The following is a 23855-nucleotide window of genomic DNA, read 5'->3' on the forward strand; positions in this document are numbered from 1 at the left end:
AGGCAGCCTTATGCTCCCAGAATATGACTAGGGATGCATCTCAGCTGGGAAAGTACTGCCTGCATGCACACAGCCCAGGGTTTTATGTCAGCTGCACGGACCCATCACATGACAGATACCTGCCATCCTAGTTCTCTGAGAGCAGAAGCTCAAGGCCAGTGGTCAGCTCTTTATTGAGTCTGACTAGTATGGGCTATGTGAGCGCACGCCAGGGAGCTCCAAGTGTGGACAGCCAGTTGCCTGACCTGCACATGAACAGGAAATGCAGCATGGAGAATGCTCTCTTCCTGACTATCAAGCTCTCTGTGGACGTCTCTGAAATCTGCTCTGATGATTTTGGTTTGATTATTCAAGAAGTGCCATGACTTGTAATAACGTGTGCTATTGTTGAAGACAAATGTGCAGAAGGCACAGGCTGTCCGAGGTCAGGATCCAGGCCTTCCCTACCCAGCTCTGCCACAGACCCAGAGAAGCCAGCAGTCCGAATGGTTTCACTCTGACTCCAAGTTCTTCTATTGCTCTCAAAACGATGAGAAATTTCTATGCCTTTTGTTATCTTGTTGCTTCCCAGACACCATGGGTACTACTATATTTGCCCTTTACAGATTAGGAAAGAGGTGCGGAGAGGTTCAGTAATTTGCTGAAGGTCATCGAGCTGACAAGTGGCAAAGACATCCTTGAAATCAAGATCTCTGCCTCCACATAAAGTCTCTTTTCTCTTTACCATTATAACAACGTTGGACAAAACCCCAAAAACACGTGCTTAAACTTGAGAAGGAAAACAAGAGCCTGCAGAGGGAGTGAAGGATTGCTGATGGAGCAGCATGTGTGGAAGCGCTCTGTACAAAACGTTCTCAGGGGTTCAAGAAACACCAGTTGATGGGAATAAGTCCCTGGAGAGCACCATTCTCCCCCCACCCCCCGCCTCTGTGTGTGTGTGTGTGCTACACACACTAGCATGTGGCAAAACTCCAGGCTTTGGTGGCACACTGGCTATGTGTCTCTGCTCAGCCATTCCGTGTGCCTGACCTTGGCAATGACCTCTCCTCCAATATTCCTACTCCTTAAAAAGAGATGAGAATCCCAGCTTCTCAAAGTCACGAGATAATGAAACAATATTTAAAGTGTTTTGCTCAGGAGCAACACAGTAGAAATCCTGGCTGTCATGATTTGTTAACAGAAAACCCGAGAATTGGACCATTACTAAGTAGCTTGAAGGTGTGGGACCGACATGGATATCTGAGATGCTTATGAAGGAAAGAGAAAAGTTGGAAGTGATGACGGAGAAGACTGGATGCCTGGCCTTGCCTTTGCCACACACAGTGTTACGGGGCAAGGGAACATTTACAAGAGCTATGAGGATAAGTGCAGACAGACAGTCAGACAGCTTGTCAAATAGTGAAGGGGCTGGGGTGCAGCCCAGTGCACTTGTCTAACATTGCATAGGTCCCGAGACCAATCCCAGCACCTCAAATAAATTAAAATATAAAATAAACAAAACAGTGTACCATCATTCAGATAAAGCAGCAGCCTACAGAATGGGAAAAGATTTACCGCCTGCACATCCAATAGAGGTCTGTACTGGCTTCTTTTGTGTGTCAACTTGTCACAGGCTGGAGTTATCACAGGGAAAGGAGCCTCCCTTGAGGAAATGCCTCCATGAGATCCAGCTGTAAAGCTTTTTCTCAATTAGTGATCAAAGGCCCAGTCCATTGTGGGTGGTGCCATCCCTGGAATGGTAGTCTTGGGTTCTATAAGAAAGCAAGCTGAGCAAGCCAGGGGAAGCAAGCCAGTAAGCAGCACTCCTCCATGGCTTCTGCATCCACTCCTGCCTCCAAGTTCCTACCTTGTGTGAGTTCCTTTCCTGACTTCCTTTGGTGATGAACAGCAATGTGGAAAGTGTAAGCTGAATAAACCCTTTCCTCCCCAACTTGCTTCCTGGTTATGATGTTTGGTGCAGGAATAGAAACCCTGACTAAGACAAGGACTAATATCCAAAATATGTAAAGAACTGAAAAAAAAAAAAAAAAACCAAACAGATATCAAGAAAACAACCCAATTAAGATGGGTTACAGATCTAAACATAATTCTCAAAAGAAAACCTCAAATGGCCAAAAATTAAAAAAAAAAAAAAAAAAGCTAAAAGAAGTGTTGAACATCATTAGCCATCAGGGAAATGCAAATCAAAACCTCTTTGACATTTCATCTCACACCTGTCAGAGGGCATAGGATCAATGGAAATCGTGACCACTCATGCTGGTGTGAGGGGAATACTGCTCCATTGCTGGTGGGAGTGCAGACTTATACAATCACTATGGAAACCCGTGTGGCTGTTCTTCCGGAAGCTGGAAATAGATCTACTAGATTCAGCTATAGCACTCCTGGGCATGTACTCAAACGACACTTGCTCAACCATGTTCACTGCTGCTCTGTGCATGATAGCCAGAAAATGGAAACAGCCTGGAAACAGTTCTTCCTCAACTGAAGAGTGGATAAAGGAAATGTGGTACATTTACACAACAGAGTACTACACAGCCAAGAAAGAAAGGGAGAAAGAGAGAGAGAGTGAAAGAAAGAAAGAAAGAAAGAAAGAAAGAAAGAAAGAAAGAAAGAAAGAAAGAGGGAGAGAAGGAGGGAGGGAGGGATGAAGGAAGGAAATTATGAAACCCACAGATATATAGATGGAAGTAGAAAAAAATCATCCTAAATGAGACTACCCAAACCCAGGAAGAGAAGAAGAGAAGTATGGTATCTATTTGCTTATATGTAGATATTGTTAAGTCAATGATAACTGAGCTATATGCTGTAGAACCACAGAGGTTAAGTATAGAGTAAGGGACTAGGGGGATAGATCTCTCTAGAAAAGGAAAATAGAATAGATGATATGTATGGATGGAGGGGTGCTAGAACAGAAGATTCAAGAGACAGAAGATGAGGCTGGGGGTGGGGATTTGAGGAGAGACAGGTGAAATGAAGGGATATTTGAGGTAGAATGGAAAGTTGATACAGCAAAGCTTTCTATGATATATGCGTATAGGAAGGTGATCTATGCATATAGGTGATATCTGCGTATAGGAAGGTGATCTAACTGAATCACCAAACGATAGGGGAGACAGAACCCCAACAAGCCATCTCTGGTGACCAAATGAAATTTCTGATTGTGTTACATCTAATTGAGTTGTTGGCCCAAGGGGTCCCGTGGGAATTCCTAACCAACCCAGACTTTTAACAAGATTATAGGTTACTTTCCACAAACTGACAGCAAGACTCCAATGCTGAAGACAACACCTCTGCAATTCACTGAACATGGAGAAGCTGAGAAGTTGAACTGGTGCCTACATGAGAGAGTCTACACACCTGTGTTCTAGCGTCTTTCCTACAAGAAGGTACCCTGAGTGCTACCAAAGGAGAACTAAAACCACTAACCCAGCCACAAACCTTTGGATCAACAGTTGTTTTCTGCCTGCAAGATGTTCGAGTGCAATGGTGGCTGGTGGGAGTAACCAACCAGTATCTGATTTGACTTAAGGATCACATATCCAAGAAGGAACCCAAACCACAGCCACCAAAGACCTTGGAAGACTCAGCCTTAAGCACGATGCCTCCCTCAAATCCATCCCCTCAGGGCTCGGGGAACTCCACAGAAGAGACAGAACGTGTAAAAGCCAGAGGGGACAGAAGACACCAAGGAAACAGGCCCTCTAATTCCACATGATCAGAAGGAGGTCAGAAGACAGTTTACAGGACTCAATGCTGTCGTTCCACCATGCGTGTCTTGGAGACTGGACTCAGGTCATCAGGCTTGGTAGCAAGAGGCTTTACCCACCGAGCCTTCTCACTACTCTGGATTTTAATTTTCGAAGAGTATATATAAAGAAAAATTAAGCACATTGATAGAAAGTACACTTACAACTTCAGGGTAATAATTCATTCTGAAGTGAGAAAAGTGGGACTGACAAGATAATCCAGAGGACATGGGTGGTTCCTAAACCCTTCCATACTGTTTTAAAGAAAGATCTGAAGAGAACATGGAAATTTGCCAGGCTTCAGTGGAGCTCAGTATTTTGCTACAGAATGCTGTATTTCTGTCTTAAAACTTTTCAGTCACCCATTCAAAAAGAGATGGAGATAGATCAGCAGTGTGGGGTTGGCCATGCCTTGAGCTCCTCGGCTCTCCCTGTCTGCCTCTGGGAATGACACAGAGAAACACAGGGCCTGGGTCCCTCTGGAGCCTTAGCATCATGGGAAAACAAACTGCTGGCCTGGGACTGTAGAAAGAAAAGCTAGTGAGAATCTTCCCCTTTCTGTATATCAACCCTGTCAAACTGTAATTGCAAAGACAGTAAACTCTAGTCTGCCAGGCTTCACAGCTGTTCCAAAGTAAACCATATCGCTATGGCCCCTCTTCCATGGCTCTTCCTATCCCCCCTTTGCTTGTGTATATGTTTTTGCATGTGTGTGGGTACACATATGTGTGTAGATGTGCATGCACATGTGTGTGTGCACGTGTGCCTGCACGGAGGTATACATGAACCTGTGTGGGTGTGCATGTGTGTCTGTGTGCATGTGCCAGTGTGTGAGTGTGCAAGTGAGTGTGTGTGCATTGCATGTGTGTGTGCATGTGTGCTCACCTGCATGGAGGTTTGCATGCACCTCTGTGTGTGTGTGCAGGAACCTGTGTGTGCACACCTGCATGGAGATTTTGCATGCACCTGTGTGTGTATGTGTGTGTGTGTGTGTGTGCATGAACCTGTGTGTGTGTGTGTGTGTGTGTGTGTGTGTGTGTGTATGCATGAATCTGAGTGTGTGCCTGCATGGAGGTATGCATGTACCTGTGTGTGTGTGTGTGTGTGTGTGTGTGCATGAATCTGAGTGTGTGCCTGCATGGAGGTATGCATGTACCTGTGTGTGTGTGTGTGTGTGTGCGTATGTGTGTGTGTGCCTGCGTGGAGGTGTGCATGCACCTGCACACACATGAGAACTCACAGGGTTGGGAATGTGAGGCTCTTCCTCAGTGGCTTCCCCCTGTGTTCTGAGACAGGATCTGTTCCCGAGCTCAGAACCCATCAGTCCTCTGGTTGTCCAGCTTACAAGGAGATTCTTGCGTCTCCTGAGTGCTGAGAGTGCAGAGTGCTGGGGTTTTGAACTCTGGTCCTTATGCTTTCACAGCAAGCACTGTGTCCACTGGGCCGTGTCTCTGGCTCATTAGACATGATCTTAAAGCCCCCTTCCAACCAAAAGTTCTGTGATGTATTTTATTTCCCTTTTGAAATTATGTAGTTCATTGGCCTCGACTGTGTATTCTTCCTTGTGTAGACGACTGAGTATTGGGAAGACAAGTGCGGTATGCGCCACCGTGCCTCACTTTCTGGCTCATGTCTTAAACAGCACAGGGAACATCTCTGCCACTGGCCCATAAGTGTTAATCCTATTGCAAACATAACAATGAAAAAGAAACCCACTTACCTGGTGGTCACTAGCTAGAATTTACAGACGTACTCAACAGCAAACAAACAGAGTTTTGCTGTATTTCCAGGGCTGGCCTGACACATTTAATAGATAGCCCAGGCTGGTCTGAAACTTGCAGTTTTTTGGCCTTGGCCTTCTAAAGGCTAGGATTCTAAGGGATTCCATCATGTGTCTCTTTAGGAGGAGTTTGCTTGTCTGTTTGGAACAAGGTCTCTCGTAGCCTGGGCTAGTCTTGAACTTAGCATGTAGTCACGTGAGGGTGATGAGGGACTTCTGGTACTCTTGCTTCTGTCTCCTAAGACTTGGGATTGTGTGCACTACCTCTCCCAGGTTTTTAGAGACATTCTTCCAGATCATTGGGTGGAAAGATCTCTTAAAGCTCAACACTGACAAGATCGAGAAGCACAATATATAGACTAAATCTTTGCACTATACCATGTCCCTATAGTCTTAGCTACTTGGGAGGCTGAAACAGGAGGATCTGTTTGGCCCTGGGGGTTCAGGGACAGTCAGTAACACAAGGCCAGTCTGAATAAAGTCCCTAGTGCAGTCAAAGGAGAAAGGCACGGTGAGGCCAGCATGGGTTTCTAAGCCAAAGTTGGCTACGCGTGCTGAAGACTAGGTTAGCATCAGCTGTTCCGACTGTGGCCTGGCAGTCACATGCACTTTCTTCTCAAGGATGCATGCATATCCCGACTCACACACGGCTCCCTTATTTATTTTTATTTTGTGTGTCCTGTGTCTTCACATGTCAACTCCAAGAGAGCAGGGCCTGGCTTGGTGTGCTCTACTCCCAATGCACAGGGCCCAACACCTCACCTGTGACAAGAAGTGGATCAGGGAGTGGCTGCTGAATGACTAAATGACTGCATTTCAGCGGCCACATCTGCTGAATGGTGATCCTGCTGATGGAACTGAGGGGCTGTGACATCAGGCCCTTGACATTCATAGTCTCCTGTGAGAGACTTGACTGCCTCACAACCTCAGAATAAGTCCCACTTCTGTAGATAAGACAAAATGGAAACTTAGGGGTCAGTGCTGAGAACCACAGGGCTAACAATGAGCAGAGCTGGAATTTACGTTTCCTTTATGCATATCTATAGCCTGGAAGCATTCACAAGCTTGTCAGAATCCTCTCTGACACAGATGCAAAGAACAGGACTTTACTCCCTAGTGCCAATTTAGATATCCCAGCAGATCCAAGACCATTGCCTATTGGCAACTAGCCCCCTCCCTCTTCCCTCTCCTCCTTTCCCTCCCCTCCCCCTCTCCTTTTTCTCTTTTTTCTTTTCTCTTTTCTTTTCTTTTGTCTTTTTTTCTTTCTTTCTTTCTTTTTCTTTTCTTTTTTTTTTTTTTTTTTTTTTGAGACAGGGTCTCACTATGTGGCCCTAGCTGGCCTAGAACTAGCTGTAAAGACCAGGCTGGCCTCTGTATCACAGAGATCTACCAGCTTTTGCCTCTCTAGTGATGAGATTAAAGATGTGCACTACCACCCAGGGCTATTTATTGAATTTTTGTGGTAGGGTCCCATATGATTTAGGTGGGCCTGAAACTCACTGTGTAGTTGATGACTCCCTGCCTCCACCTTGTAAGCGCGCTACAGAGCTGGGGACAGGGTCTCTCTGATGTAGCTTAGGCTAGACTTAAATCCTAGGACCTCCTTCCTCACCTCAGCCTCCGGAGTGCTGGGATCTCGGGTTCATGCTTGCCTAACAGAATACAAATATCGTTATACTGTACTGCACAGGAGATCATAACCAGCAAAACGTTTGCATGTGCTCAATATAGAAGCCATTTTCCAACTAACCCACTCCATCTGTGTCTGGCCAAACTGGAGACATGGAGTGCCCATGAACCTGCTGCCAGCACCACCTCCAGACATTAACTAGTCCTTGTAGGACAGTGGTGTTCGCTCCCATAAATGGGGCTGTAAGACTGGGTGGTGCTGGCATACACCTTTGAACTCATCACTCGGGAGACAGAGACAGAAACATCTCTGTGAGTTTAAAGCCACCTTGATCTACAGAGCAAGTTCCAGGACAGCAGAGCTACATGGAGAAGCTCTGTCTCGGAAAAACCAAAGCAAAGTGAGGTGTGAGACATCCCTCATGAAGGGGATAGATTGAAGATTGCTGCCTGGGGATGCCGGCTCACTCCTGTACTTCCATCACTGGAAAGTCTGAAGCAGCAGGATCCACATACAACCTGGGCTACAGAGTAAGCCCAGGCTTACCCAGAATACATAGCAAAATGCCATTTCAAAAATAAAATAAGATAACTTAACAAGACTAGAATAATATTATTGCAGTGAACATAAAGGCTTCCTCTTTCATGTTACAAAATGTTGGGGGGAAAAGATAAAAATGGCAGAGAAGATTTCAATAAAACTTTCTCATTTTGTTTGAGTTTTGCTTAGAATGCAAGAAGGAAGGAACTCTCTGAGTTGTTGGGGGTTTGTGGTTGTTTCATGACTTTAAAAAACATTTTTTTAAAAATGGAGTTTCTCTTTTTAGTCCTGGATGTCCTGAAACTCACTCTGTAGACCAGGCTGGCTTCTCAAACTCAACAGTTTTTCCTGCCTCTGCCTCCCAAGTGCCACACCCAGTTGTGTATTCGAGAGCCATTAACCCTAAAGACCGGGAGAGGAAGCCTCCTCTCCCCCCCCCCCTGCCCCCCAGCACTTTCCCGCTCCGCAGCAGAACTGCTCTGTGAGCCTGCTCTCTTTCTGCTTGTAAACCCGCTTTATCTGCCGACTTGGAGCCACAGGACAGGGAAATGGCGTCTAAAAGTGACTTGGAATTCTGGGGACATTCTTGGCTGAGACACCCAATCACAGGATCAGCCCCGGGCCAGATTGTGAAAGAAGCTACGTGTCTCAGGGCGCCTCCATTCCTGAACCCCCACCTGCCCTTTCAACATCTGCTTCCGCCCCAGGCAGCAACAGTCACGAGATTCCTAAAGTCACCTTTCCCAGCACACTGAAGTCAGGCTTACAAAGGTAAGAGACTTGCCAAAAGTGGGCTCAGCCCTGCTTTGAAAGTCTTTATGGAATAGTCAGAGAAAGACAGGGAATTACTGAGACGCCAGAGAGGGTGTCTCTAAAATGCCTTCAAAGGAAAGGCTATGCCAGACGTGGTTGTGTTTGCCTGTTATCCCAGCACCTGGGGCACAGGAGAATCAGGAGCCCAGGTCAGTCTCAGCTACATAGCTACTCTGAGGTCAGCCTAGGCTACATGAGACCCTGCCAGAGCAATACAGAGGGATGGAGAAAGAACGGAAGGGAAGGGAAAAGGAAACAGAGAAGACCAGGGGACATTTTCAGTGTCTCAACACCTCTGCATGATATAACTAGACTCCATCTTCTTCAAAATCAAGTACTCTGACTGGGTGCTTTGCAGGCACCATACACAAATGTATGGAAGGAACAAAGGACCGGCAGGGTGTGACTCACTGAGAATGGACCATGAAGAAGCCGACAAAACTCCTCCCTCTCCTTTTCTCCATTTCTGCTTACATGGTGGACGTGGGAGAGAGAGACGAGGGTGTCTAGGAGAACCCGTCAAGTTTTATATTACACTACATTGTAGTTTATATTATAAAGGGTCAATAAATATTTTTTAAATAAACAGAAAGCAGGTAAATGAACCAGGAACTCATAACAGCCATTGCAACTTGAGGTGGATGCAGTCTTAGGATGCCCACTGAGCAGAGATGCTGAAGGAGCCTCCGCAGGTCACGGGAAGGGGACCGAGGCAGCTGGGCATTTCAAGTCAGGACCCCTAAGCTCTAGGGATGGCATCAGGAGGTTTTTTGTCAGTTTGCATTTACTGTTCTTTCCCTGGTGTTGACCGTGTTTTATTTATTTCTATTTGGTAATTTACTTACCTTTGAAGTGCCACCTCTTTCAGGATATTTTATGTCTTAAGTAGGTGGGCCAATCCCGACCTTACTAGAAGCCCTTAGTTAGTTAGTACTGTCCCTTGACGTTGGGCAGCGCTGAGGATGTAACCACGAGCCTGCTGCATGCGAGGCAAGTGCTCTGCTGCTAAGCCGCATCCCTACCCTCCATCCAAGAGAGCTGCCTTTACACCGAGGAGATTGTAATAGGTTAAGTGTCTGGGTCTCAGGCCATCAGCTAAGTTTAGAAGGCTCACTATGAGGGATGCAGTTTCCTTGTTCCTTCATCATCTCCTTCAAAATATGATTTTAAATTGTAGTGACAGTAGATTTCTTTTTTAAGGCGGAATCCCCATGTGTAGCCCTGGCTGACCTGGTACTCATTATGTTGACCAAGATGGCCTCAAGTTTATAGTGAGCCTCGGGCCTTTGCTCCCATAATGCGGAGCTTATGGGTGTGCACCATAATGACCAACCCAACTCCCAACATCCTGATCATCCTAAGGGAAGGGGGCATCTCGCTTGAGTGTAGTCAACAAATATTTCTCAGTCAAGAAAGGAATGAGTTGGCCACCAACAGTTCAGGTGCTTGCATGGAAACTATTTTGGATCAGGGCGCTTCCTGAGCTGCCTAGATCTCACCTCAGGGGAGGCTGCTTCTCGACTTGACCTCATCTAAACCAAGAAATGCTGGGGAAAGGGCTGCGTTCACCATTTGGCTGCCATCTCTCCACCTTGGGGCACTCTTAAAGTAAATGGTTTGCACCAGCTAGAGAGGACTCAGAGTAAGAAGGAGATGATAGAATGGCGTCCGGAGTACCTGGGGACAGAGGCCACAGGGCAGCCAAGCTGTAAGGCTGCCATCCTACCCTCTGTATTCCGATGGTCTCTGGGTCTCCTTCCCAAACCCATGCTGAGTTAGCTCCCATGCCAATTCTCCAGGCAGGGCTGAAAGAGATGCAGTTTCCTTGTTCTTTCTGAAAAGGCCGAGAGGGTAGATTTTAGCCAAGGTCTCTGGGGTGAAAACTGAGGCTGCGTGCTGTTGCCTGACCTGGAAGGAGAGGAAGGAAGGGTGGTCTGAGAAGGACCAGAAAGGAGAATTAGTTGGCGTCAGGGAAGGCTCTCTCTGAGAGGGCTCAGCCCATACTTAATAGGCAACCCCAAGATTCCTCACAACTGAATTTACTGACTCTATGGGAGGAAATTGTTTTGTTTCTAAAAGCTAGAGGTGGTATTTTCTTCCAAAGCATTCACAGAATGGAAATACATAGCCTCTGGTTTGTATTATGTGTATGGGGGGGGGGGTGGGTGGATAAATGGAGAGGGAGGAGGGAAGGAGGAAGAGGGGAATCTGACACAGTATAGAGATACTTAGCTTAGGTTAGCCTTAAACTCTCAGTGATCCTCCTGCCTCAGCCACCGCAGCCCCAGCACAGGAGCATGCCCAGCATAGCCCACCTGCTGCCATGCTGAGAAACCACATTTGTGGGTTAAAAGGAGCTGCAGTATAGAGGGGCAGATGGGCAGGGAACTGCGGAAGCTTGTAGAAAAGCCATGACCCTGTCACCTGCCACTGTGACCCCAAGGGCAGAGAGGTCTCCAAAGCAGACTCATCACACTTGATCCAAGACTTAGACATTTCGGTAGGATCTGCTCTGTTTCTCCTCGGGGGGGGGGGGGGCAGCTGGGGGGCAGCATTTCTTTTGATGGGATTATCTGTATTATGTAAACTAAAAAGCAACTTGGTCTGCTTTATAAAGGAATGGAAAGACTCCCTGGAAAATTCCATTTCTATGGAGTCTCTGCACCCCCTCCCCTGATACGATCTCAGCTGGGGTGGAGGCAGGTAGGGAGGAGGAAGGACGTCACCCCACCCCACCCTCCTAACAAAAGACCTCAACTCATTTTGTCCCTATGTGATTCTTAGTTATCTGTTATATGCCACGCCCTGATAAAGGCCATGCCTGACCCCCTCTGGTCCTCCACTCAATGACACTCTAGAGATTCCGCTCAGGGGTCAACCTGATGCACCAGGTTTATGGCTCAGCCCTATCACTCCTTTTCATCTCTGTGGGTCTGTGGTATGTTATCTTGAAGGTTTGCAATCAGAGAGCAGGGAGTCAGGGGAGGGTGGGGAGGGTGGAAAGAAGTCCGAGAATGAGGGGACAGTGTGGGGTGGGGGCTAGGGCGTAGGGGGCATCTGCCAGGAACATGTCCTCAACAAAGATGCTCTCTTTCCTCCAAGAGCCCAGCGCTGCTCCATGGGGGTGATAACAAAACGCCAGTTTCATAAAGGTGTGTGCTTAACACTGTCCTACCAGGCATCTCCGTCTTCATTTATTAACCCTGCCCTGCTCAGAGAGCCTGGACGGTTAGACCCCAGAGGCTTTGACTTGTGCTTATGTGTTCCATAAAGCAGCACCTTTAAACTTGCACACTCCCAGGCATGTGGGCCGGCAAGGTAAATGGTCCCCATGTCATCCTCTGTCCAGGTGGCATAGCTATCCACATGGAGCCTAAACCATAGCCTCCTTCTTCAAGAGGTCAGATGGCTGAGAAAGGTAATAGAGTTTGTAGCTCAGGGCCCTTCTTATTCTGCCAAGTACCAGGTCAGGAAGAGCCAAACCTGCCCAGGAACTTCTAGAATGGGCAGTTGTTGGGGTCTCTTGGTTTTGTTTGTTTGGTTGGTTTGGTTTTTTGTTTTTTACCAACACAGAGCATGGTTTGTCAAGGAGCAGCCTCCCCAATTCCCGAGGGAAGGCAGGCTGGACGGGACTCAGCAGACCCCTGGGGGCCAGGAGCAGCACCACAGTGTGGCTAGGTGTTTATTGGAGGTTACACAAGTCCCTAACACCCACGGGCTTTCCATGCACACCTTTGGCTTGGGCTGAATCCCAATCATAAAAATATAACAATTAAAAATAGAAAAACAAATATAGCTAATACCACTCTTCTAAAAATACAAGCAGATCTTTTGGTGTTTTCTCTCTCTCTCTCTGTCTCTCTCTCTCTCCATCCCCACCCCTGCATATGTGTGTGTGTGTGTGTGTGTGCATACTCCTGTGATTGCTTCACTTACAATGTGGAGAACAGCACTGCCCAACTCAAGGGGCTGGACCAGCAAACAACTCCCTTGTTAAATGGACAGATAAGCAAAGGAAAGGAGCCCAGGTGTTTGACCACTGAACTACACTCCTTTGCCCTTACTGTAATTTTTTAATCAAAGATTTGTTCTGTTTTCTGAGTTAGTCTCTTGTGAGCTGACATTTGATATCCTCCCAGCCTCTTCTTCTTCTTCATTGCTGAAATAGGTGTGGTCCACCACATCTGGCTATATTAAAAGAATTTTGAGGGCATAATGATAACAGGCACCTAGGCAGCTGAGGCAGGATGATCACCACAAGTCTGAGGCTAGCATGTTTTAGGCCACCAAGGACTACATAGTGAGACCCTGTCTACACACACACACACACACACACACACACACACACACACCAGAGACAGCCTTCTGTAAGGGTGCTTACTGCCATTCTTCCAGGAGACCTGAAATTGGTTCCCAGCATCCACACTGGATGCTCACAGCAGCCTGTAATTCTACTTCCAGGGATTCCAACACCCTCCTCTGGCACCCACACATCCGTTGCATACAGTCACACATACACATAAAGTAAAATCTAAAAATAAAATAAAAGAAAAGACACAGTTATTTTTTTGACACAGTTCTTTAAAAAAAAAAACTATTCTAGCATGTCTCTTACAGAGTTAAGCAGGACCTAGCAATGTATTAAATAGTGTGTATTCATCTAATAAACTCTGTTGCCATAGTCTAGAAGCGAGAATGTATCTAGTCCTTGAAGCATGTGGGCTGCTTTCTTGCCACCCCATGTTCCAGAAGATGACTTAGGACGCTGAGATGTAAAGAAGCCAATGAACCCATGTTTCAGAACCTGGCCCCCACCCTGCGCCCAACCCATCTTCTTCCCTTTGCTAAGAAATACGGTGACCCCCGGTCAAAGCTTGGAGAATTATTGAGTGAATGAAGGTTCAAAAGACAATCAAAGTTAGACTTCAAAATACATAAACTAGCATTCCTTCCCTCACCTGATTATTTTAGGAGAAGCGTCAATACGTCTTCCACAAATTCAATGGAGTACACCACTGGTTAAAGTGCTAACAGAGGCAAGAAGTGGATGCTGTGCATGAAAAGGGGAACGCAGGCTGTCAGGCAGCCAGCGTGGTCACACTGCCTCCAGTGACTTACCTGGAATACGGATGGTGTTCTGGCAGAGAGTGCCCCCTACTGAACAACTGTCAGAACTGCTCCAGAACTGGGTCTTGGACCCAAAGCTAAGTTCTCATCCATACCCTCTGGTGGTAATCCCTCAGGATGCCTTCTTGGAGAGTAGTGAAGAATCTAGGAAAGATCTTAGCTACAACAGGACCCAGTTGAATGGCACAGCCTGGTCCAACTTACTTCCATAAAACCCTCTGTTGCTGAGCCTGTGTCACATACCTCACATAGGCACCCATTTCATCTTTATTCATCCGGTAAGACTTTACTGACCCATTTCTCCATGCAGGCGTGCCCCTGGACAATGGAAGAAATGACCCGACCAAAGGCAGTCATCCAGGCTCCTGCTCCTAGGAGGAGGAGAAGGAGGAACACTTAGAGAAAGTAAACAAGTATTTGAAGGATTTCAGACAGTGATAAATGCTAGGAAGAGAGCCCGGGGGAAATGGGACATCATTTGAAGCTATCAATGACCTGAGGAAGAAAATCCACTTCCCCTCTACAGACTCCAAGAAGAGTCGGGCCTGGAGTCGGTTGATGTCAACTGCAGTTGTAAGTGGTCAGCCAGCTACGAATGGGATGAAACTGGGTGAATGAGTGGGTACTGACTATGAAACCCAGGACTTCACGCACACAAAGAGAGTGTTCTCCTACCGAGCTGCATTCTGAAGCCACTAGCAGGGATTTGGTTCTCTTCCTTTCTGATCCGAAGCCTATCTCTTGCCACTACCTGGAGTCCAGAGAGGCAGTGCTCACACAGACACAAACATACATACACATAACTAAAAGTAATAAAACGAATCCTCAACAAAGGCTAGTACTGAAAAAAATGTGTAATTGTGGAGCTTGGTCCCCACCGATAGATACATCAATGACACACTCGTGCGTGTAAGTTTCTCTACATACACACACACACATATGAAAAATAAAAACAGGGATGCATTTGAAAGACAACCTGTGGGGTTGAGGGGGGGAAGGGAAAGGAGACACTGATTACCGTAAGTAACTCTAACTTAAGGAGATTATCATTGGTGTACTATAGCATAACTATTATAAGTCTGATAAAATTTTAAAAATGAAATATTTTAAAATCATTGTAGAAGGAAAACCTCTTATGTTTTAAGAATTGTTTTCAGCTGGGTGTGGTGGTGGCGCATGCCTTTAATCCCAGCACTCGGGAGGCAGAGGCAGGCAGATTTCTGAGTTCGAGACCAGCCTGGTCTATGAAGTGAGTTCCAAGACAGACGGGGCTACACAGAGAAACCCTGTCTCGGAAAAAAAAAAAAAAAAAAAAGAGTTGTTTTCAATATCCAAATGTTTATAGCAGTGCATAGCCAAGTAGGAATTTACAGATTCTGGTTGTTGGTCCTCACTGTCTTGCTTGTCTGAGATGGGTCCTAGGCTGACCTGAAACCGCCTATGCATCTGACTTCCATCTCCCAAGTTGCTAGGGCTGTGTGTACAACCATACATGGTTTGTTTGATATGAGGATCAAAGCTGGGGTTCCATGTGTACTAGGCAAGCATTCAGCCAAGGTCCTGGATCCCTCAGAGTTCGTGTAGGAATAAAAACAAGCAAAGGCCTTTTGGTCCAGCACCAGGGCTTTGACTCATTTTGTAAGTTCAAGGAAAAAACATTTTTAAATTTTTTTTTTCTTTTTTGGTTTTTTTTCGAGACAGGGTTTCTCTGTATAGCCCTGGCTGTCCTGGAACTCACTTTGTAGACCAGGCTAGCCTCAAATGCAGACATCTGCCTGCTTCTGCCTCCCAAGTGCTGGGATTAAAGGCATGAGCCACCACTGCCTGACATTTTAAAAATGTTTATACTTTAGTTTTTTTTGTCTGTTTATTGGAGAACACAGTTGTTGCCATGGCATGTGTGTGGTGGTCAAGGACAGCCTGCCGAAGTGGGTCCTCTCCTTCCACCATCTAGGGGTCGGGGGCTAGACCTCAGGTCAGGGTTGACAGCAAGCACCCTTTCTCCCAGAGCCATGACTACCTGCACTTGAGATTTGTGCTTGTTTGTTACATAGATCTCACATTAGGGTCATTTCCAGGAGGATGGGAGGAGGACCTGGGAGAGCCGGGAGATGGAGGAAAAAGCTGGCCTTTGTGTTTGGAAAGATGTTGTCCAAGGCAGGGCACTTACATCTTCTGAGCCCCCCCACCCCACCCCAGATGGCATTCCAACAGCCTGAGCCACCAAAAGCCACCCAGTGTGGGAAAGAACAATGGGTGTTTCTTCACCAGTTTGTGGGATGCTACTAAGCAGAATGGCTGCAGCTACTCAGCTTCAGCTCCATGTCCAAGGATTTCCAGTAGTTTTCAACAACCACGGATGGCTGCACATACACTTGCAGCTGGAAGGGACTCAGAGGAGTTGCTCGATTCGACAAGGCCAGTTGCCAGCCACCTTAAAAAGTTGGCTCTTGCCAAAAGAAAAAAGTAGAAAAGAAAAGCTGGGTGTGGTGGTACACACCTTTAATCCCAGCACTCAAGAGGCAGAGGAAGAGGATGTTTGTGAGTTCGAGGCCAGCCTGGTCTACAAAGTGAGTCTGGACAGCCAAGGCTTTGTTATACAGAAAAACCCCGTCTCCAAAAAACCCAAACTAAACAAAACAAACAAGCTGGCTCCTAAGACAATTTAGTGAAAGAATCTCTTCTTTCATTCACGATGCTGCAGAAGTGGCTCCTGGCCCGGGGCACACCCCACTAGCACCCTTTGCGGCCCTCCAGCTGCCCACCCGCTATCTCCATAGAATGCTTTCCTCCTTCAAGATCTTACTTAATGTGCTCATATTGGATTTTAAAATGACTACAAGACATTTGAAGAAATAGCTTACGAGAAACCATATAATATCTACAGCACACTCTGTGGTGGGTTTCAAATGCCTGACTAGTGCTGGTAGGGCAGCAGCTCACTGTTAGGCTGCCCTGTATCATGCAGGATTGTCTGCTTGTGTCACAGCGTTAGCCTGGAGGAAACAGATCCAGGAAACAGAACACAGACAGACACAGCTAAGACAGAACACAGCTGCAACCCCATCAAGGGCTGCTGGATAAGGTCTGTCCTGTGCAAGAGTTCTATGTCTTGTGCTGGGCTTCCCTTCTCCAGGCTCTAAATTTCCAACTCCCAAGCTGGGAGTGCCGCACCGTTTAGTTTTGCTTGAGGCGGGTCTCCGTTTGTAGCCTACCTTGGCTTCAACGTCAGGTCAGCGGGTTTGTGTTGAGTCTAATCAGTACAGTAGAGATGCATCAGCACTGGACCCTGAATGCCTGACACAGACATTGTCCTAAGGCTCTCCGAGTGTGTTTCCCAGTGATGATGGCTTTTGGTTCTTTCTCTGTCATTTTATCTCCGCGCTCCTCCATGCAGACTTTGACTGACACAGGAGCGATGCTGAGGGGCTTCCCCCAAGTCAGTTCATATGTCCAGCCAGAATTTAGGGGAGAACATTTCTGAGCATAAGCAGCATGAGGCCAGTCTCAGCTCGGAAGTTGGTGGTAAGTAGGGCCACGTAATCAACGCCAGCAAGGGAGCAGCTTGAGAAGTGCCGGGGATACGAGTCAGGCTGTGTGGGATTGAAAATGAGGATTGAAAATTGGAGGAAGAAAACCTTGCAGGCATGTCAAGTTTGGGGGTCGAGGAAGCAAGCCATGGATTTCATCTTGGGGTGTGGGGAGTGAGGAGGAGGGGCTGGGGTAATGGACTACCTTCAGCACACCAGCCCAGCAACTGCTTGCCCTGTCCCCTTTATTATGAATCTGATTTCTTTCATGAGCCAGTCTGGTAGTGAAGCCCTGCATGCAATCCCAGCTATGGAGTCAGGCAAGAGGATTGCAAGTCTCAGGCCAGCTTGAGAAATTAGGCTAGAGATGTAGCTCAGTGGTAGAGCATCCTGCCAAATTTAACTACTGCATAAAAAAAGTTTTAATTACTATATATTCGTAAGACAAAGTCTTATTGCATTTCTCACTTGCAATCTTAGTACACACACATTCACATGTACATGCAGGCATACGAGTGCACACCCACCTCTTACTGTTGATTCTGTACTAGTAGCTGATGATGTTGTTCAGTACTAGAACACATTCCTAGCAGAGGAGAGACCCTGGTTTCTGTCCATTGCATCACAAAAAGGAAGTATGACAACATACTGTGCCTTACTGTCACTAGAAACATGATGCTGACATAGAGAGCGCTGTCATGCCTGGTCCCTCTTTTGCGGCCTCCATATATCCAAGTCCCCATGAGCTTCCAGCTAGACACCCATGTTTGCAAGATGGCTTTCAAAATCATCTTTCTATCCCAGGAATATGTTTGCATATATCTGAGTTGGTAGGCTGATTCGATCTATGTAGCAGCATGGATTTAGGGGAATTCTGAAACATTGGAAAAAGTAGACCTGCAATAAAATAGGCATATATTTAATCAGCTCTTAATTAGAGATGCCAAAATACAATAGTCTGTGAAACTGTTCATTGTTCAAATCCCAATGTGAAAAGCTGCATGTTGCAAGCCAGCCCATGCACAAGTGGTGAAAAGCTGCAGATTGCGAGCCATGCACAAGTGATGGTTCTGCATAATTCTCTTCTCATGCATGCCCGTAGCTCCCACCTGCCCAGACATCACCATCTGAATTTCTATAGAAAAGACATATTTTAAAACTCTGGTCCTTCCTTTTGCATTTCACTGTGCTCTAAAAAACTATATTTCCCTGAAAGGGTGTTAATTTCAGCTCAGGTGATAGCTGTCCCCAGCATGGACGCATGGGGACACTTATGGAATCCCCTGTCTGGTTCTCATCAATTATGAGGAGACACAAACTGGATGAAGACAGAGCAGGTGTGACCTTAGAGAGCCGAGGGAGAGTCAGTGATTTTAATTGTTTTTTGATATCTACTAATTTGTTTAGTGTGTGTGTGTGTGTGTGTGTGTGTGTGTGTGTGAGATATGGTGCACATGTGGAGGTCAGATCAACTTAAAGAAGCTGACTTAACCCTTTCATTGTATGGGTCCTGGGGATTAAACTCAGGTCATCAGGCTGGATCCCAAGTGTCTTTACCCACTGAGCCACCCTGCCAGCCCTTGCACAGTCTTTATATGTAGTAAAGAGCCAGGCAGGCAGCTTGACTTTGATTGTGAGGCTGTAAGACTGGGAATGTGGAGAGAAAGGCAGTGAAAATCTGAGCCATCTCACCAGCCCCAGTAAAATCTTTTTGATCGTGAGCTTTTGTGGGAAGTGGGTGGAGAATTAGAAACAAACAGTCCTTGCAGGTGCTGGTAAAGAGCACAGGAGCTACAGGACAGAGCCAGTGCAGCCAGGGAGCCAGGGATTGATTGGTTGGTTGGTTGGTTGATTGATTGACTGACTGACTTACTTACTTACCGTCTCTTACCTATTCCTGGGTAGCTGGCATTTGTGTGAAAATTCAGAGATGAGAAAGGATTAGATACTGAATGTACTGGCTATTTTTGTGTCAACTTGACACAGCTGGAGTTATCACAGAGAAAGGAGCTTCAGTTGAGGAAATGCCTCCATGAGATCCAACTGTAAGGCATTTTCTCAATTAGTGATCAAGGGGGAAAGGCCCCTTGTGGGTGGGACCATCCCTGGGCTGGTAGTCTTGGTTCTATAAGAGAGTAGGCTGAGCAAGCCAGGGGAGGCAAGCCAGTAAAGAACATCTCTCCATGGCCTCTGTATCAGCTCCTGCTTCCTGACCTGCTTGAGTTCCAGTCCTGACTTCATTTGGTGATGAACAGCAGCATGGAAGTGTAAGCCAAATAAACCCTTTCCTCCCCAGCTTGCTTCTTGGTCATGATGTTTGTGCAGGAATAGAAACCCTGACTAAGACACTGAATTACAAAATGAAGACAAAGAATGCAAATGAAAATACATGTAGTAAAACTAGATGAAGGAGGAGTGAAAATATTTAAATATAATAGGAAAATCTCAAAGTTTTTTTTTTTAATTTTGATAGGCTTTCATATAGTTTAGACTGACTTCAATCTTGCTTTGTAGCTGAGGCTGTATTTGAACTCCCAACCTTCCTTCCTCCAAATCCCAAGTGATTACAGGAATATACCACCGTACTCAGTTTAGAAAAGGATACTTTAGCAGGGCGTGGTTGTGCAAGCCTTTAATTCCAGCACTTGGGAGGCAGAGGCAGGTGGATTTCTGAGTTCGAGGCTAGCCTGGTCTACAGAGTGAGTTCCAGGACAGCCAGGGCTATACAGAGAAACCCTGTCTCAAAAAAAAAAAAAAAAAAAAAAAAAAAAAAAAGAAAGAAAAAGAAAAAAGAAAAAAAAAAGAATGAAAAGAAAAGAGTACTTTTAAAGAAGGAAATAGGAAATGTCAAGTAGGCACAGGAACACGGCAAATAAAAACCTATCAAACAAACAATTGTAGTTAAGAAAAGGGCAGAGCCAGGTGTGGTGGCTCACAGCAGTGACCCTGTGCTTGGAATTAGAGGCAGGAGCTTCAAGACCATTGTCAGTTACACAGTAAGTCCAAGACCAGCCTGACAATTTGAGATGCTAACTCAAAATAGCAAAAAATCAAACAAGGAAACAAAACAGACATGGGGCAGTTTAGAGGGGAAAAATCACAAAAGCAGAAATTGCATATTGAGACTTAAAGGACAGCTCGGCTGCCTCACAAGCTCAAAGAGCACAGTTCAAACCAGAACCCGCCATAGTGAGATTATGAACCCAGTGCTGGGGAGGTGTATGCAGGACGATCCTTCGAGCCTAGCTGAACTGGTGGTGCGCTTCAGCCAATGAAAGATCTATCTCAAAGGAGAAAGGTGAGATATCGGAAGAATAACGTTCTCCCTCTCCCTCTCTCTCCCTCTCAAATTAGAAATAAAGAAAAAAAATTTTTCAGAAAGAAATCCAGGGCTGGAAGTGTGGCCCAGCGGAAACGCCAATGCTTGCATGCGTGGGCCCTGTGCTTAGTTTCCAGCACCAAAGTCAATCATTCACTTACATGCCCTGCAAGCATCTTCCACTGTACTGAATTGCCGCCCGGTTTATCTTTTCCCTGTATGCCTGCTGTCTCCCTTACAGCAAGTGACAATATCCTGGATTTGTCTCCCATCTTTGTTACCCGTTTGAAGCCTCCTCTAACCATCCGTATCAATGTTACTAACATTCTCTCTCACAGTGAAACCCTGATGAAAAGAAAAGGGACGAGACCCAGAAGGAAACAAACATCTCTTCGGAGTCTCTCCAAAGACCAATGGCTGTGGATAGTGTTTTTGTTTGTGGTAGGGCCTGACTATGCAGCCCAGGTTTGCTTTGAACTTAGGATCGTCCTGCCTAAACCTCCTTAGTGGTGGGATTACTGCCTCAACCAAGACATCTAGCTTAAGACTCCATTTTTCCTGACTCTGAATCTCAGAGCCAGCGACAGAACACAGAAGAGACCTGTCAAACGTCGCGCGGTAAAGAGCCAGGCAACCTAAGGAGGTTTCTGAGACTTTGCCGGCAGGGGGCGATGCGGCGCCACCAGTTTCCAGGGAGCGTCTGGAAGGCAGATATCGAATAAGGAGTTCCTACGCATTAAATATTGGAAGAAGTGGAGGGCTACAGGCAGGAGGCTTAATATTACAAACAATTACCTGGGGCAGGATTGGTTAGACTCTACAAAGGTTAGGACATAGTTAGTAACCACATTTTTTAAATGCAGCTGTAAAGAAAAATGAAATCATGATACAGAAAAATCGACGTAACCAGAAATCCTTATGTTAAGCAAGAGCAAGCCAGACTCAGAAAGAATGTGTGTTTTTTGAAACACAGAACAGAAATTTAAAATTATGTGTGTGTACATATATGTATGTGCCATCTATGTTTGTTTGCAAGCCATTAAACTAGAGAGGGGAAGCAGAGAGGAGAGGCTGAGCCCATAAAGGCAAGCAACTGAGAGATGAAGGAAGGATAACGGATACATGTAAGGAGAAAGCGAGGCTTCGGCTGGCTGAGGGAAGAACGGAACCGATGGAGGAGAGAGGGGAAAATAAGAACAGACCATGGCGTCTATGAGTGAAGATATCATGGTGAACCCCGGTATTTTGTATGTTTACCTAAACAACAATAACAACAATCGATGTCTCTGACACTGACCAACTTGGTGCTGCATGCTGTTGACTGGTAGCAGCCTGCTTCAGACTCAGACCATACTCTCCTTTAGCGGCAGCGCCCCTTCTCCTCCCAGGATAGCACAGCCTGGCAATTCAGAGATGCCATTTGCATGTGATGGCCTAGTATGACAGATGAAGCTGGCCCATAAGTGACACCACAGCTCACCACAGAATCCCTTCTAGAGCTTTCCAGAACATTTCTGAAAGCAATACAGAGAAAGAGCTTTCATTTTCTTTTTTTTTCTTTTCTTTCTTTCTTTTTTTGGGTTTTTTTTTTGGGGGGGGGTTCAAGACAGGGTTTCTCTGTGTAGCTCTGGCTGTCCTGGAACTCACTCTGTAGACCAGGCTGGCCTCGAACTCAGAAATCCGCCTGCCTCTGCCTCTGCCTCCCAAGTGCTGGGATGAAAGGCATACGCCACCATGCCCGGCTGAGCTTTCATTTTTCTAATTGCCTTTTGCAGTGATATTTTTGGTGCTGTGCCCTTTAAGGGAGGTCTTGGGAATTTGTTTCCTGAAGTGGCAACCTGCTGAGCCTCTGAGAACCTGTTTGTAAATGCCAGCTGCGTGCCAGATGTAGCACACTATCTTAGACATACAAAGTATTGCATTATTTATGTTATGTATTTTACTGATTATGTCACATTTTAGGCTAACATATCTGCCATGCATACTAACTGCATCTCTTACTGCAAGTATAAGGATGCTCTTAAACGTGGTGAGACTCCTTCCCCTGGTAAGCCTCTCTCACTTTGAACCTCAGCACCAGAGATGTACATTTGTATCAAAAGTCTGACAGTGAATTCTTTTCCTTCCCTGCTAACGCCAAAAGTAAGCTGAGAAACGTGTGTTTCTGCACTCCGTTCCAGCATCCCTGAAGCCAGAGGACCGATGTGGCTATGGAGACCTGGAGACAGGAGGTGATGGCCAGCCCAAGGGAGTCGGTGTGGGAGGGGAGGGGAGGGGAGAAGAAGAAAAAGAAGAAGAGGAGGAGGAGAAGAAGGAAAAGAAAGAGAAAGAGAAAAGGAAAAAGAAGAAGAAGAAAGCAAACAAAACAAAGCCTAGTGTGCTTGTGCTAGACCTCCATCATGGTAGAGGGTGGAGATTCAGGGAGAGACCCTGCATTAAGGGAACGCGGCAGCGAGTGAGGAGACCAGACACCAGACGTCCCCTCTATGCTCATGTGCTCACAGTGCACCCACACCACACACCAAACAACAAACAAATACGTTTAAGTCTAAAGTAAAACACAGGTTGAGGGTGTGCCTTAGTGTTAGGTAGGCTGCTTGCCTACCATGAGTGAAGCCCTGGGTTCAATTCTCAGAGCTGCCAGAAGAAACCGGGTCACAGAGTGAGCAGAGCAGAGAAGGGCTGTAATGTGGAGCCTTGATTTTTCCAAATGACAAGAACCACCATGCGGTGGGCATCATGAGGGGCTGGGCGTCTCCTCTGGTCTCAGGGTCAAGAACAGACTGGGGAGGAGGAGAGAGGCTTTAAGTAGATGGCTTATTTGGGAAAGAAAAGGGTCTGTTAACAGCATCCAGCTTTCTGGCCTTCTGCAGGGATCAGCTTCATGCCACTCTGTTGCAGCGAGGACACAGTCCACAGCCAGGAGACAGACAGGTGTGGGCGACTCTTGTGGCTTTCATTGGAGTCCTCAACGGCTCCCGAGCAGCAGAGGGCACTGTTTGCTCTCGAGTTTGTGCTGAATCGCGTAGGGAGCCAAAGCTGGAGGGGCTGGGAGACTTAACATGATCAGGACTGGAAAAACCTGCTCTGATAAAACGCTCAGCAGTTTAAAATTGGCCTGAGTGTTGGAGGACCTGCTCTAAAAATAAGCACACCTACAAACACACACAAAATCGATTTTGGAACCCAAGGCCACATTCTTGGTGATTTGGCAAGTGTGCCATGCTTTAGAATCAAAACTTCAACAGCCCTGCTGATTCCTAGAAGGATAGATGATTCATACAGTCAGTATGAGCACTGGGGACAGCAGTCACTTACAAATGTTTCCTACGCATGAGGGGACATGCAGACATGAACTAGGGGCCAGGAA

The sequence above is a fragment of the Mus caroli genome, unplaced genomic scaffold (genome assembly GCF_978045245.1).
Source record: "Mus caroli unplaced genomic scaffold, Mus_caroli_1 scaffold_3, whole genome shotgun sequence".
Taxonomy (NCBI): domain Eukaryota; kingdom Metazoa; phylum Chordata; class Mammalia; order Rodentia; family Muridae; genus Mus; species Mus caroli.